Below are 13,057 nucleotides of genomic sequence, written 5' to 3' on the forward strand. Positions count from 1 at the left end.
CACTGCAATGTCGCTGTGGAGGTCGCTATTACGTTACAAAACCGGTGACGTTACAAAACCGGTGATGTTACAGCGATATCGCTAGCGATGTTGCAGTGTGTTAAGGGACCTTTAAGGCCACTTTACACGCTGCAATATCGTGACCAATATCGCTAGCGTGGGTACCCTCCCCCATCGGTTGTGCGACATGGGCAAATCGCTGCCCGTGGTGCACAACATCGCCCAGACCTGTCACACTACTTAACTGCACTGCAACGTCGCTGTGACCGGTGAAACGCCTCCTTTCTAAGGGGGCGGTTCGTTCAGCGTCACAGCGACATCAAAGCTGCGTCAGTGAACCACCGCCCAATAGAAGCAGAGGGGCGGAGATGAGCGGGACGAACATCCCGCCCACCTCCTTCCTTCCACATTGCAGGCGGGAGGCAGGTAATTAAGGAGAGGTTCATCGTTCCTGCGGTGTCACACGTACCGATGTGTGCTGCTGTAGGAACGAGGAACAACTTTGTTACGGCTGCAGCAACGATATTTGAAAATGGACCCCCATGTCACCGATGAGCGATTTTGCACGTTTTTGCAATGATGCAAAATTGCTCAAAGGTGTCACATGCAACGGCATCGCTAAAGCGACCGGATGTGCGTAACAAATTCCGTGAACCGAACGAGATCGCTTGAGCGATATCGCAGCGTGTAAAGCGGCCTTTAGTCATAAATGCCTGTGAAACTCTATTAGTGGAATGATTGGTGGATTCTCAGTTAAGTCATTCTGCAGCCAGCAATAGACAAATATTTGCTATAGAAAGCAATTCGTACAATTTTATTATTAAATCCAACTGAAAAAATGATTTTTAGCCTAAAATACATGCATAAATAAAGGAAAATGATCTCAAAAGGTACAATTTTTTTTTTTAGCGCCACTAATATGAAAAAGAAAAAACAACAAAAACGCGTAAAACCTCAGGTGAAAGATGAAGCTGATGGTTAAAATAGCTAGAAAACACATAGATCTGAATTCATCAAGAGCAATATTGTTGCTTTCTCCCTGGTTTTGATAAGGAGGCATGTTTGAGTCAGATATTCCTGGTTCTTTAACCCCTTAAAGGGAACTAATCATTAGGATTTTTGTATATAAGCTAAAGCCAGGGCTATACTGGCACTATCAGGCCGATACCTGTAGTGGTCAGCTCGGATGTTTGGGTTTTCAAATCCAACAAAGTAAAGTTTAAAAATTTGGCAGCTGCTTGAGTGGCAGCTGCAATGGAGCAGATAATCTCTGGGTGGGTATTCATATGGATTCCCGCCCTCCTGCCTGTTGTTCCTCCCTCTCTCTGTTCTCTATGCTTTACTATTCAGTAATTTCTTCACTAAGATAGCGTCAAAGTTGGCTCCTGCAAATAGCGCTTATCTCCGGCACCATCTTTGTGAAGATTGTGTTACCCCCTGCTATTCTATTTTGCAGCTGAGAGGGCGGCGCATGCACCCTCGCTTCTTCCGCTCTTGTTGTGATCGCAGGAGCATGCGTGGTCACAAAAGAAGTGGAGACCGCCCCAGTGAAACAGCTGATCGGATGACAGTCCGGAGGAACAAGCCGACAGCAGTGTGCCAGCGAAATCAACACCGGATCGCACGGCATGGGGTCAGGTGAGGTAAGTTCGCAATGGACTCACCTAACCCCATGACGTCAGTGCCGCTATGCTGGCATGGTATCCTCTTCTGCAGCTAATTGCGTCCTCCGATCAGCTGTTCTCCACTTCTGTTGTGACCACGCGCGCTCCAGCGGTCACGAGAGCAGAAGATTCGAGGGCGCATGCGCCGCTCTCTCAGCCGCAGGAATAGAATAGCAGGCGGTAACATGATCTTCACAAAGATGGTGCCAGAGATAAGCACTATGCGCAGGCGCCAACTCCGACGCCATCTTAGTGAAGAAACTACTGAATAGTAAAATTAGCATAGAAAACAGAGAGAGGGAAGAACAACAGGCAGGGGGGCGGGAATCCATATGAACACCCACCCATATATTATCTACTCTATTGCAGGTGCCACTCAAGCAGCTGCCAAATTTTTAAACTTTACTTTGCTGGATTTGAAAGCCTAAACATCTGAGCTGACCAAAAGTGACACCATTCTAAAACCTGAACCCCTCCATCAAAGTGCTGTAAATTACATCCAAAAAGTTTTTTAATCCTTTAGGTGTATCACAGGAACTAAAGCAATGTGGAATGAAAACAAAACAAAAAAAAATATTTTACCTAAAAATATTGCTCTAACGCCAATTTATTCACTTTTAAAAGAAGTAACACAACAAAATGCAACCCAAAATTTGTTAACCAGTTTCTTCTGAGCGCACTGATACTCCACATGTAGTCATAAATCTCTATTTGGACAAATGAAAGGCCCCAGAACAGAAGGAGCAATATTTGAATTTTAGAAAGCAAATTTAGCTGAAAAAGATTGCGGGCACCATGTTGAATTTTTAGGGCCCCTAAGGTACCTAAACAGCAGAACCCCCCCACACACAAGTGACCCCATTTTGGAAACTAGTCCACTCAAGGAATTTATTCAAATGTTTGGTGACAACTTTGAATCACCGGGGACTTCACAGAATTATATAACGTTGAGCCGTGAAAATAAGAAAAAAAACAAATTACCAAAAAATTGTTCAACCAGGTAGCTTTTTTTCACAAGTGTAACAGATAAAAATGTACTAAAAAACTTATTGTGCAATTTCTCCAGAGTTCGCCGATACCTCATACACTGTGTGCAGAATTATTAGGCAAGTTGTATTTTGGAGGATTTTTTTTATTATTGATCAACAACTAAGTTCTCAATCAACCCAAAAGACTCAAATATCAAAGCTTAATATTTTTGGAAGTTGGATTGGGTTTTTTTAGATTTGGCTATCTTAGGAGGATATCTGTTTGTGCAGGTAACTATTACTGTGCAGAATTATTGGGCAACTTAATAAAAACCAAATATATTCCCATCTCACTTGTTTATTTTCACCAGGTAGACCAATATAACTGCACAAAATTTAGAAATAAACATTTCTGACATGCAAAAACAAAACCCAAAAAATTAGTGACCAATATAGCCTCCTTTCTTTATGATGACACTCAGCAGCCTATCATCCATAGATTCTGTCATTTGCTTGATCTGTTTACGATCAACATTGCATGCAGCAGCCACCACAGCCTCCCAGACACTGTTCCGAGTGCTGTACTGTTTTTCCCTCCCTGTAGATCTTACATTTTATAAAGGGACCACAGGTTCTCTATGGGGTTCAGATCAGGTGAATAAGGGGGCCATGTCATTATTTTTTTCATCTTTTAGACCTTTACTGGTCAGCCATGCTGTGGAGTAGTTGGATGCATGCATTGTCCTGCATGAAAATCATGGGGGTTTTTTAACGATATTGACTTCTTCCTGTACTACTGCTTGAAGAAGTTGTCTTCCAGAAACTGGCAGTAGGTCTGGGAGTTGAGCATCACTCCATCCTCAACCCGAAAAGGTCCCACAAGTTCATCTTTGATGATACCAGCCCATACCAGTTGCCCACCTCCACCTTGCTGGTGTCTGAGTCGGAGTGGAGCTCTCTGCCCTTTACTGATCCAGCCTCTGGCCCATCCATTTGGCCAATCAAGAGTCACTCTCATTTAATCAGTCCATAAAACCTTTGAAAAATCAGTCTAAGGCTACATGCGCACGCTGCGTTTTTTGCAGCGTTTTTGCTGCATTTTCGGCTGCAGTTTTGTTGTCAGAACTTTCTGACATTTGACTTCCCAGGAAAGTCTATGAGAAGTCAGATTTGCTATGCGCACATTGCGGTTTATTTGTCAGCGTTTTATTTGTCAAAAGTTTGTGACAAAAAAATGCAGCATGTTCATTCTTCCTGCGTTTTTGTCAACATTTATCATAAAAACGCAGCAAAAACGCATGTTGCGAAAAACGCACCAAAAATGCACCAAAAACGCACCTACAATTACAAGCATTTTTTGTGACATTTCCAGGCTCTAACAACTTGCAGTTTTGGCTGCAGTTTGTGACACACAAAAAGATGCAGCGTGCGCATGTAGCCTTTAAGATATTTCTTGGCTCAGTCTTGACGTTTTATCTTATATTTCTTGTTCAACGGTGGTGGTTTTTCAGCCTTCCTTACCTTGGCCATGTCCCTGAGTATAGCACACCTTGTGCTTTTTGATTCTCCAGTAACGTTGCAGCTCTAAAATATGGCCAAACTGGTGGCAAATGGCATCTTGGCAAGCTTCACACTTGATTTTCCTCAATTCATGGGCAGTTTTGTTGCGCCTTTTTTGCCCAACACGCTTCTTGCGACCCTGTTGGCTATTTGCCATGAAATACTTGATTGTTTGGTGATCACGCTTCAAAGTTTGGCAATTTCAAGACTGCTGCATCCCTCTGCAAGACATCTCACAATTTTGGACTTTTCAGAGCCTGTCAAATCTCTCTTCAGACCCATTTTGCCAAAGGAAAGGACTTGCCTAATAATTAAGCACATCATATATAGGGTGTTGATGTCATTACACCACACCCCTCATTACAGAGATGAACATCCCCTGATTTACTTAATTGGTAGTTGGCTCTCAAGCTTATACAGCTCGGAGTAGGACAACATGTATAAAAATTATTATGTGATCAAAATACTCATTTGCCTAATAATTCTGCACACAGTGTATGTGCTGGAAATCAACTGTTTGTACGCATGGCGAGGCTTGAAAGTGAAGGAGCGCCAATTGACTGTAAAATTAGCTGGAACCATTAGCGAATGCCATGTTGCATTTGGAGAGCCCCTGAGGCGCCTAAACAGTAGAGCTCCCCCACAAGTGACATCATTCTGGAAACTAGACCCCTCAAGTATTTTATCCAGTGGTATAGTGAGTATTTTGATTCCACAGGTACTTCACAGAATTTGATAACCTTAGGTCGTCATATTGAAAATGTTTACTTTTTTTTCACAAAAATCTTGCTGTAGCACCAAATTTCTCACTTTTTAAAGAAGGATCACCAAAAAGTGGACCCCACAGTTTGTTATCCAATTTCTTATGAGTGCAAGGATGCCCCACATGTGGCCAAAAACCTCTGTTTGGACAAACAAGAGGGCTTGGAATGGAAGGAGTACCATTTGAATTTTGGAAAAGCTGAAATAAATTGCAGGCACCATGTCGCATTTGCAGGGCCCCTAAAAGGTACCTATACAGCAGAAACCCCCCACAACTGACCCCAATTTAGAAACTAGACCCCTCAAGGATTTTATTCAGGGGCATAGTGAGCATTTTGAACCCCCGAGGGCATCACAAAAATGTTGCTGTAGCAGCAAATTTATCACTTTTAGGCTATGTGCCCATGATCCAGCGACACTAAGGGGTATTTTGCACACTACGACATCGCAGGTGCGATGTCGGTGGGGTCAAATTGAAAGTGACGCACATCCGGCGTCGCTGTTGATATCGGAGTGTGTAAATCGTTTTTGATACGATTAACGAGCGCAAAAGCGTCGAAAACGCATCATCGGAGTAGCGTCGGTCATTTCCATAATTTGGGAAGGACCGATGTTACGATGTTGTTCCTCATTCCTACGGCAGCACACACAGCGCAGGAGCGAGGAACATTTCCTACCTGCGTCCTGCGGCTCACGCCGGCTATGCGTAAGGAAGGAGGTGGGCGGGATGTTTATATTCCGCTCATCTCCTCCCCTCCACTTCTATTGGCCGCCTGCCGTGTGACGTCGCTGTGACGCCGCATGACCCGCCCCCTTAGGAAGGAGGCGGGTCGTCGGCCAGAGCGACGTCGCAGGGCAGGTAAGTCCATGTGAAGCTGCCGTAGCGATAATGTTCGCTACGGCAGCTATCACAAGATATCGCAGCTGCAACAGGGGCCGGGACTATTGCGCTCGGCCTCGCTAGCATCGGCTTGCTATATCGTAGTGTGCAAAGTACCACTTAGTCTGCGAAGAAGAGTTTTGTCCACGGGAGAGATCAGCTGCCTGTGACCACGATCCGAGTTCAGGCCGCTGCAGAATTTAGCTCTATTCTCTCCATGGAGAACTTTTGTTTCTGTAGCATAAATTGATATTCTGCAGTGCCAGATGTCAGTTTATGTTGTGGCGAAAATAACAGTGGGGAGGAGATTTCTAGAAATCCTTCCACTGTTCTTGTACTGCACAACACAGCATTTTGGATGCAGCAAAAACACAGCGTCCAAAATGCTTGCAACCCTAATCCCAGGCACGCAGCCTAAAAAGCTAGGATGGATAGATAGACAGACAGATGTAAAACATATACAGTCATATGAAAACGTTTGGGCATTAATGTTAACCTTTTTTCTTTATAACAATGAGTTTTTGCAACAGCTATTTCAGTTTCATATATCTAATGACTAGTGATGAGCGAGTACTAAAAAGCTCGGGTGCTCGAAGCTCGGGCCGAGCCTCCCAAGATACTCGTGTACTCGGCCCGAGCAATGAGCCCAATGTTATCCTATGGGAGACCCGAGTATTTTTGTGAAATGACCACCGGCAGCATGTAGAAGCCCTAAAAATGGCACAAAAGTCTCCGAAGAGTGCTCAAATGACATGGCAACAGCATGGGGAAGACCCCTTGAAGCATTTATCACTCAAAAGTCACAGCTGTGAACAATTTAGTCCGCGTTTTACGCCATTTTTACGGACTCACCAGAAAACCTTCCAAAATGACACCAAAATGAATTTTCATGGCGGAAATGTTAAGGGCACATACCCAATAGTGAGATAGAGCTAATGTATGTTACTTTTTGAGATTACTACATGAAAGATTTTACGTAAAACATTGTGTGGCACTCTGATGTCCCTGAGAAGAGACGTATATAAAGGCCTCTGAGTCTAATGTGCCCATTTTGAGGAAGTGAGTCTTTGTAGTATTTTCCTTTGCCAGGGCAGTCCAAAATTGTGAGGTTCACCAATGCCCCTGCATACAGACGTGCATGATGGCCTGTAAACCTGAAGTGCCCATTGGAAGGAAGTGGGTCTATTGTAGTATAGCCCTTAGGCAGGGCAGCCAAAAATTGGGAGGCTCCACGTTGTCCCTGGATAGAGACGTGCATGAGGGCCTGTAAACCTGAAGTGCCCATTGGAAGGAAGTGGGTCTATTGTAGTATAGCCCTTAGGCAGGGCAGCCAAAAATTGGGAGGCTCCACGTTGTCCCTGGATAGAGACGTGCATGAGGGCCTGTAAACCTGAAGTGCCCATTGGAAGGAAGTGGGTCTATTGTAGTACAGCCCTTAGGCAGGGCAGCCAAAAATTGGGAGGCTCCACGTTGTCCCTGGATAGAGACGTGCATGAGGGCCTGTATACCTGAAGTGCCCATTGGAAGGAAGTGGGTCTATTGTAGTATAGCCCTTAGGCAGGGCAGCCAAAAATTGGGAGGCTCCACGTTGTCCCTGGATAGAGACGTGCATGATGGCCTGTAAACCTGAAGTGCCCATTGGAAGGAAGTGGGTCTATTGTAGTATAGCCCTTTGGCAGGGCAGCCAAAAATTGGGAGGCTCCACGTTGTCCCTGGATAGAGACGTGCATGATGGCCTGTAAACCTGAAGTGCCCATTGGAAGGAAGTGGGTCTATTGTAGTATAGCCCTTAGGCAGGGCAGCCAAAAATTGTGAGGCTCCACGTTGTCCCTGGATAGAGACCTGTTAGGTTCTTAGTGCCTCCGTGCTTGCATTTAAAAACCGCACGTGTGTGCCTGTTGGTGGCAGCTTTCCGCTGCACTTGTGTGCGTTTTGCAAAAACTTGGATATAACGCACAAGTCTAGTGAATACACATCAGCACAGCATTGCAAAATGCGCAAGGGCGTTGTCAACGAACAAGGAAGTGGACGTGATGGTGGTGCAGGCAGAGACCGAGGTCGTGTGCAAGCTCTAATTTCGCCACAACAAAGGGCCACATCTACTCGCTCGCACGTCCTGTCCCAAATTCTTGGGGACCGCAGCAGTACACCGCTCTTGAACCAAGACCAGTGTCAACAGGTTGTCAGTTGGATAGCGGATAATGCTTCCAGTCAGATTGGCACCACCACAAACACTCTGTCTTCCACACGGTCAAGTGTCAGTAGCCGTGATACTGCACCGCACATTTCAGAACCTGATCCTCCTTCCTACCACAAGGCTGAGTACACGTCCTCGGACATTAATGATCCCACACTTGGACACTCGGAAGAGCTGTTCACGTTTCAATTCGCACATTCTGGCCTCTCGCCAGCTCATGTTGAAGTGGGTCATGAGGAGATCGTATGTACAGATGCCCAAATATTTGAGCAGCCACGTTCTCACGAAGTTGGCAACGTGTCTCAACAAGGGGTGGACGATGATGAGACACAATTGTCAGGAAGTCAGGAGGAGGAGCAGGGTGCGGAAGAGGAAGACGACGTGGTGGATGATCCAGTAACTGACCCAACCTGGCAGGAGGATATGCAGAGCGAGGACAGCAGTGCACAGGGGGAGGGAGGCGTAGCATCCCAACAGGCAGTAAGAAGCAGGGTGGTGGCCCCAGGCAGACGTCAGACAACTGTTCCCCGGAACAACACGACACAAGTTGCCTGTACAAATGTTAGGTCTTCCTGAGTCTGGCAGTTTTTTAAGTTGGCTCCAGATGATTCTAAAAAGGCCATTTGCAACACCTGCCGTGCCAGCATCAGCAGGGGTACCAAAACTAGCAGCCTGACCACCACCAGCATGATCAGGCACATGTCAGCCAAGCACCCGACTTTGTGGGATGTACAACAGAGTCGAGGAGCAGTGCTTGCTGATGTCACTGCTTCGTCTTCGCTTGTTGTGCATGCGAGCCAATCCCCTGTCCATGCTGCCCGAGAACAAGCCTCCTCCGGCCCTGCACCTGCAGTTGCCCACGCAGAAATAACACCATCATCAAGCACGTCCTTGTCCCAGCGCAGCGTTCAGTTATCCATTCAGCAAACCTTTGAACGCAGGCGCAAATACACTGCCAACGACCCACATGCCACACTTCTAAATGCTAACATTTCGCGACTGCTTGCGCTGGAAATGTTGCCTTTTAGGCTGGTTGAGACAGAAGCATTCCGCGACCTGATGGTGGCAGCTGTCCCACATTACTCGGTCCCCAGCCGCCACTATTTCTCCCGGTGTGCCGTCCCCGCATTGCATAACCACGTGTCACAAAACATCACACGTGCCCTGAACAACGCTGTTTCAGCCAAAGTCAACCTAACCACAGACACGTGGACAAGTGCATGTGGGCAAGGCCGCTACATCTCGTTGACGTCACACTGGGTTAATATTGTTGATGCTGGGACCCAGTCTGAGCGAGGGACGGAACACGTCCTTCACACACCAAGTTTTGCAGGCCCTACCTCAGTCAGGGTTTCACCCACACTCTACAGCTCCGGAATGTCATGCTCCTCAGCCTCCTCCTCCTCCTGCGCATCCTCATCCACTTTACCCTACACACCAGTCCCAAGCTGGAAGAGTTGCGGGCGGAGGAGGGGACGCTGCGCTCTCCCACTGCTCGGGTCCGGCTGCCGCTGCTCTTCGGCTGCTGCTGCTCGGTGGCTCGAGCGATGGCCGGATCCCGGGGACTCGAGCGGCGCTCATCGCCCGTGAGTGAAAAGGGGTCATTTGGGTTTTGGGGATATTGTCCGTGACGCCATCCACGGTTGTAGTGATTGTGTGGACACCACCGCTGCTCTGGACGGGGATCCCGGGAGCCTGTGACAGGGAGCAGCTTTGTTGTTATTTCTCCACGCCGTGGGTAGGGGGGTTGGTTGTCCCAGGGCCCGGTGATGGGGTAGAGATGGATGACAGGCGGGTTGCGGGGCCTGATGAGGTGCAAGGTCGCAGGGGCAGCGCTGTGCCGCACGGCACGGAGGTACTCACTCAGCCCAATGATGATGACACAGTTCATGGTAAAACAAGTGGCTGGATGGACGGGTCCCTCGGACGGCTGCGGTTGTTCCTCCCTGCAGGTTAGTGATGACTGTCTCTCCCTGCACCTAAGTTCAGTGTTGGTAGTGATGGTTTCCCACCGGTAACCCGCTCCCCGACCTGGATATGGGCCGGAGGAGCCCCTTTTGCCCACAGGCGCTGGCCCTGGGAGACAGTTGCCCTTGGCGGTGGCGGTGTCTCCCCTTCACGGTTGGACGGTTGCCTTCTATCGTGACTTGGCTGTTTGGAAACCCTGAGGTCCCCTTCACTAACGGATTTGGCAAATTCACGGCGACACCAAGCCTTGCCGGGATCCGAAAGGCCCCTGCCAATGGTGCTGGCTTCTCTTTGTATACCGGTCCGGTACGGCCGGGTCACCACCCGTCCACGGTCCTTACGGCAGACTCCAATCGGCCTCCACTGCAGACGGTCACCACATCCTGCCAACCTTGCTGTCCTGCCCGGACCAACTTCAGGCTCTTTGCTGTCACTTTTCTCCTCTCTACTACTTTCCTCCTTCAACTTCCTTAGCTTAACTCTCACTGCCTGTGTTTTCCCTCCTCCTTGGTGGGTGGAGACCAACCGCCTGGCTCCACCCCCTGGTGTGGACAACAGCCCCTGGGGAAGGCAACAAGGATGTTGTGTTTTGACTATGATATGCCTGCAGGGAGTGTGGGGTGTGTAAGTGTTGTGCTCTGTGGCCCCTGGCTTGTCCAGGGCGACACAGAAGCACTGCAGCACTGCCTTGGCGAAGCGGCAACAGGCTGTGCTGAAGCTAATCTGCATAGGTGACAAACCCCACAATGCAGAAGAGGTGTGGACAGCTCTGAAACAGCAGGCAGATCACTGGCTCACACCTCTGAACCTAAAGCCAGGAAAGGTCGTGTGTGACAATGGCCGGAACCTGGTGGCGGCTTTGAGGCGAGGCCAGCTGACACATGTTCCATGCGTGGCCCATGTGCTCAACCTCGTGGTTCAGCGGTTTCTAAAGTCATACCCAGAGCTGTCTGATCTGCTGGTAAAAGTTCGCCGCCTGTCTGCACATTTTCGAAAGTCACCTACTGCTTCAGCCGGCCTTGCTGGCTTTCAGCGCCATTTGCATCTTACGGCTCACAGACTGGTGTGTGATGTCCCCACGCGTTGGAATTCAACTCTGCACATGTTGGTCAGGATATGTGAGCAGAAGAGGGCAGTTGTTGAGTACCTGCATCACCTAAGCCGTAGGGAAATGGGTCAAACTCCACACATAACACCTGAGGAGTGGAGATGGATGTCCGACCTATGTACCATCCGCCAAAACTTTGAGGACTCCACCAAGATGGTGAGCGGCGATGACGACATTATTAGCGTCACCATACCGCTTCTCTGCCTTCTAAAATGGTCTCTGCTCAAAAAACAACCATGATGCATTGCAGGCGGAGCGCGATGAGTTTGAGCAAGAAACAGTAGTGGGTGTGGGTGATAACACACAGCCCAGCCTCGTCTCATCACAACGTGCAGTGGAGGACTATGACGAGGAGGAGGATGAAGACATGGAGCAACTCTCTGGCCAAATTGAGGATATGACATGCAGTCATATCCTCGGTTCAGCGTGGCTGGCCAGAGGACAGGGTAGATGATGAGGAGGAGGAGGAGGAGGAGGACAGCATGTTCAGTCATCGTGTTGGTCAGGATACTGAAGTGATGGCTGTTAAGAATCTGGCACACATGGCTGACTTTATGGTAAGCTGCCTGTCTCGTGACCCTCGCGTTAAGAACATCTTGGCCGACAATCATTACTGGTTGGTAACACTGTTAGACCCACGCTACAAGGAGAACTTTATGTCTCTTATTCCCGAGGCGGAGAGGTCAGGAAAAATGCAGCAGTTCCAGAAGGCCATAGTCACGGAAGCAGGCAAAGCATTCCCCTCACAAAACGATAGCGGCATAGGTCAGGAATCAGTGGACAACCAAGGCGTACAGCCGAGAGGGGCACAAGTCCAATCCGCCAGAGGTAGGGGAACAGTCTTTAAGATGTGGGACAGTTTTCTCAGCCCCTCACATACCACAGCCCCTGAGGTGCGGGGTAGTGCCACAAGAAATCCTAAGTTTGCCCAGATGCTCAAGGAGTACCTTGCAGATCAAACAACTGTACTCCGACATTCCTCTGTGCCTTACAATTATTGGGTATCCAAGCTGGACACGTGGCATGAATTGGCTCTCTACGCCTTGGAAGTCCTGGCCTGCCCTGCCGCTAGCGTTTTGTCAGAGCGTGTTTTTAGTGCCGCAGGTGGAATCATTACAGATAAACGCACCTGCCTGTCAACTGTAAATGCTGACAGGCTGACTCTAATCAAGATGAACAAGGGTTGGATTGGGCCAGACTTCACCACACCACCAGCAAATGACAGCGGAATTTAAAGTTTGTAACGGGATTTTGCCATGTACCTCCACTCACCCATGGTAACACACTTCTGGACTTTGGCTAATCGCTGGACTGCTCCTCCTTCTCCTCATGCGCCATCATGATGACCGTTACAAGAGTTAGGCCTTTGTTTCAGGTATACCCCCAGTGGTAAATTTTTTCGCCCATTCTTTCAGAATGGGCATTACAACGACAGGAGACCCGCTCCTTTGCAATGGGAACAATGTTTTGAGGCCCTCATGCACATCTCTATCCAGGGACAATATGGAGCCTGACGCTGCCACCGACAGGCACACACATGCGGTTTTTAAATGCAAGCACGGACGCAATAAGAACCTAACAGGTTTTTAGGAGCGACAATTACTGAGAAGTCTGACACTATCAGACACTGCTGACTGACGTGTATTATTCACTAGACTTGTGCGTTATATAATAGTTTGTGAAAAATGCACACAAGTGCACCTGTACGCTGCCACCGACAGGCACACACGTGCGGTTTTTAAATGCAAGCACGGACGCAATAAGAACCTAACAGGTTTTTAGGAGCGACAATTACTGAGAAGTCTGACACTATCAGACACTGCTGACTGACGTGTATTATACACTACACTTGTGCGTTATATAATAGTTTGTGAAAAACGTGCACCTGTACGCTGCCACCGACAGGCACACACGTGCGGTTTTTAAATGCAAGCACGGACGCACTAAGAA

General features: G+C 48.2%; 1 protein-coding gene across 1 annotated transcript in view; it reads right to left on the reverse strand.

Annotated features, from left to right (window-relative positions):
• Positions 1–13,057, reverse strand: part of IL1RAPL2 (interleukin 1 receptor accessory protein like 2) — a 1,148,049-nt gene that overhangs the window by 467,440 nt on the left and 667,552 nt on the right. The gene's annotated exons all lie outside the window — the stretch shown is intronic.

This window comes from Anomaloglossus baeobatrachus, chromosome 9 (assembly GCF_048569485.1).
Source record: "Anomaloglossus baeobatrachus isolate aAnoBae1 chromosome 9, aAnoBae1.hap1, whole genome shotgun sequence".
Lineage (NCBI taxonomy): Eukaryota > Metazoa > Chordata > Amphibia > Anura > Aromobatidae > Anomaloglossus > Anomaloglossus baeobatrachus.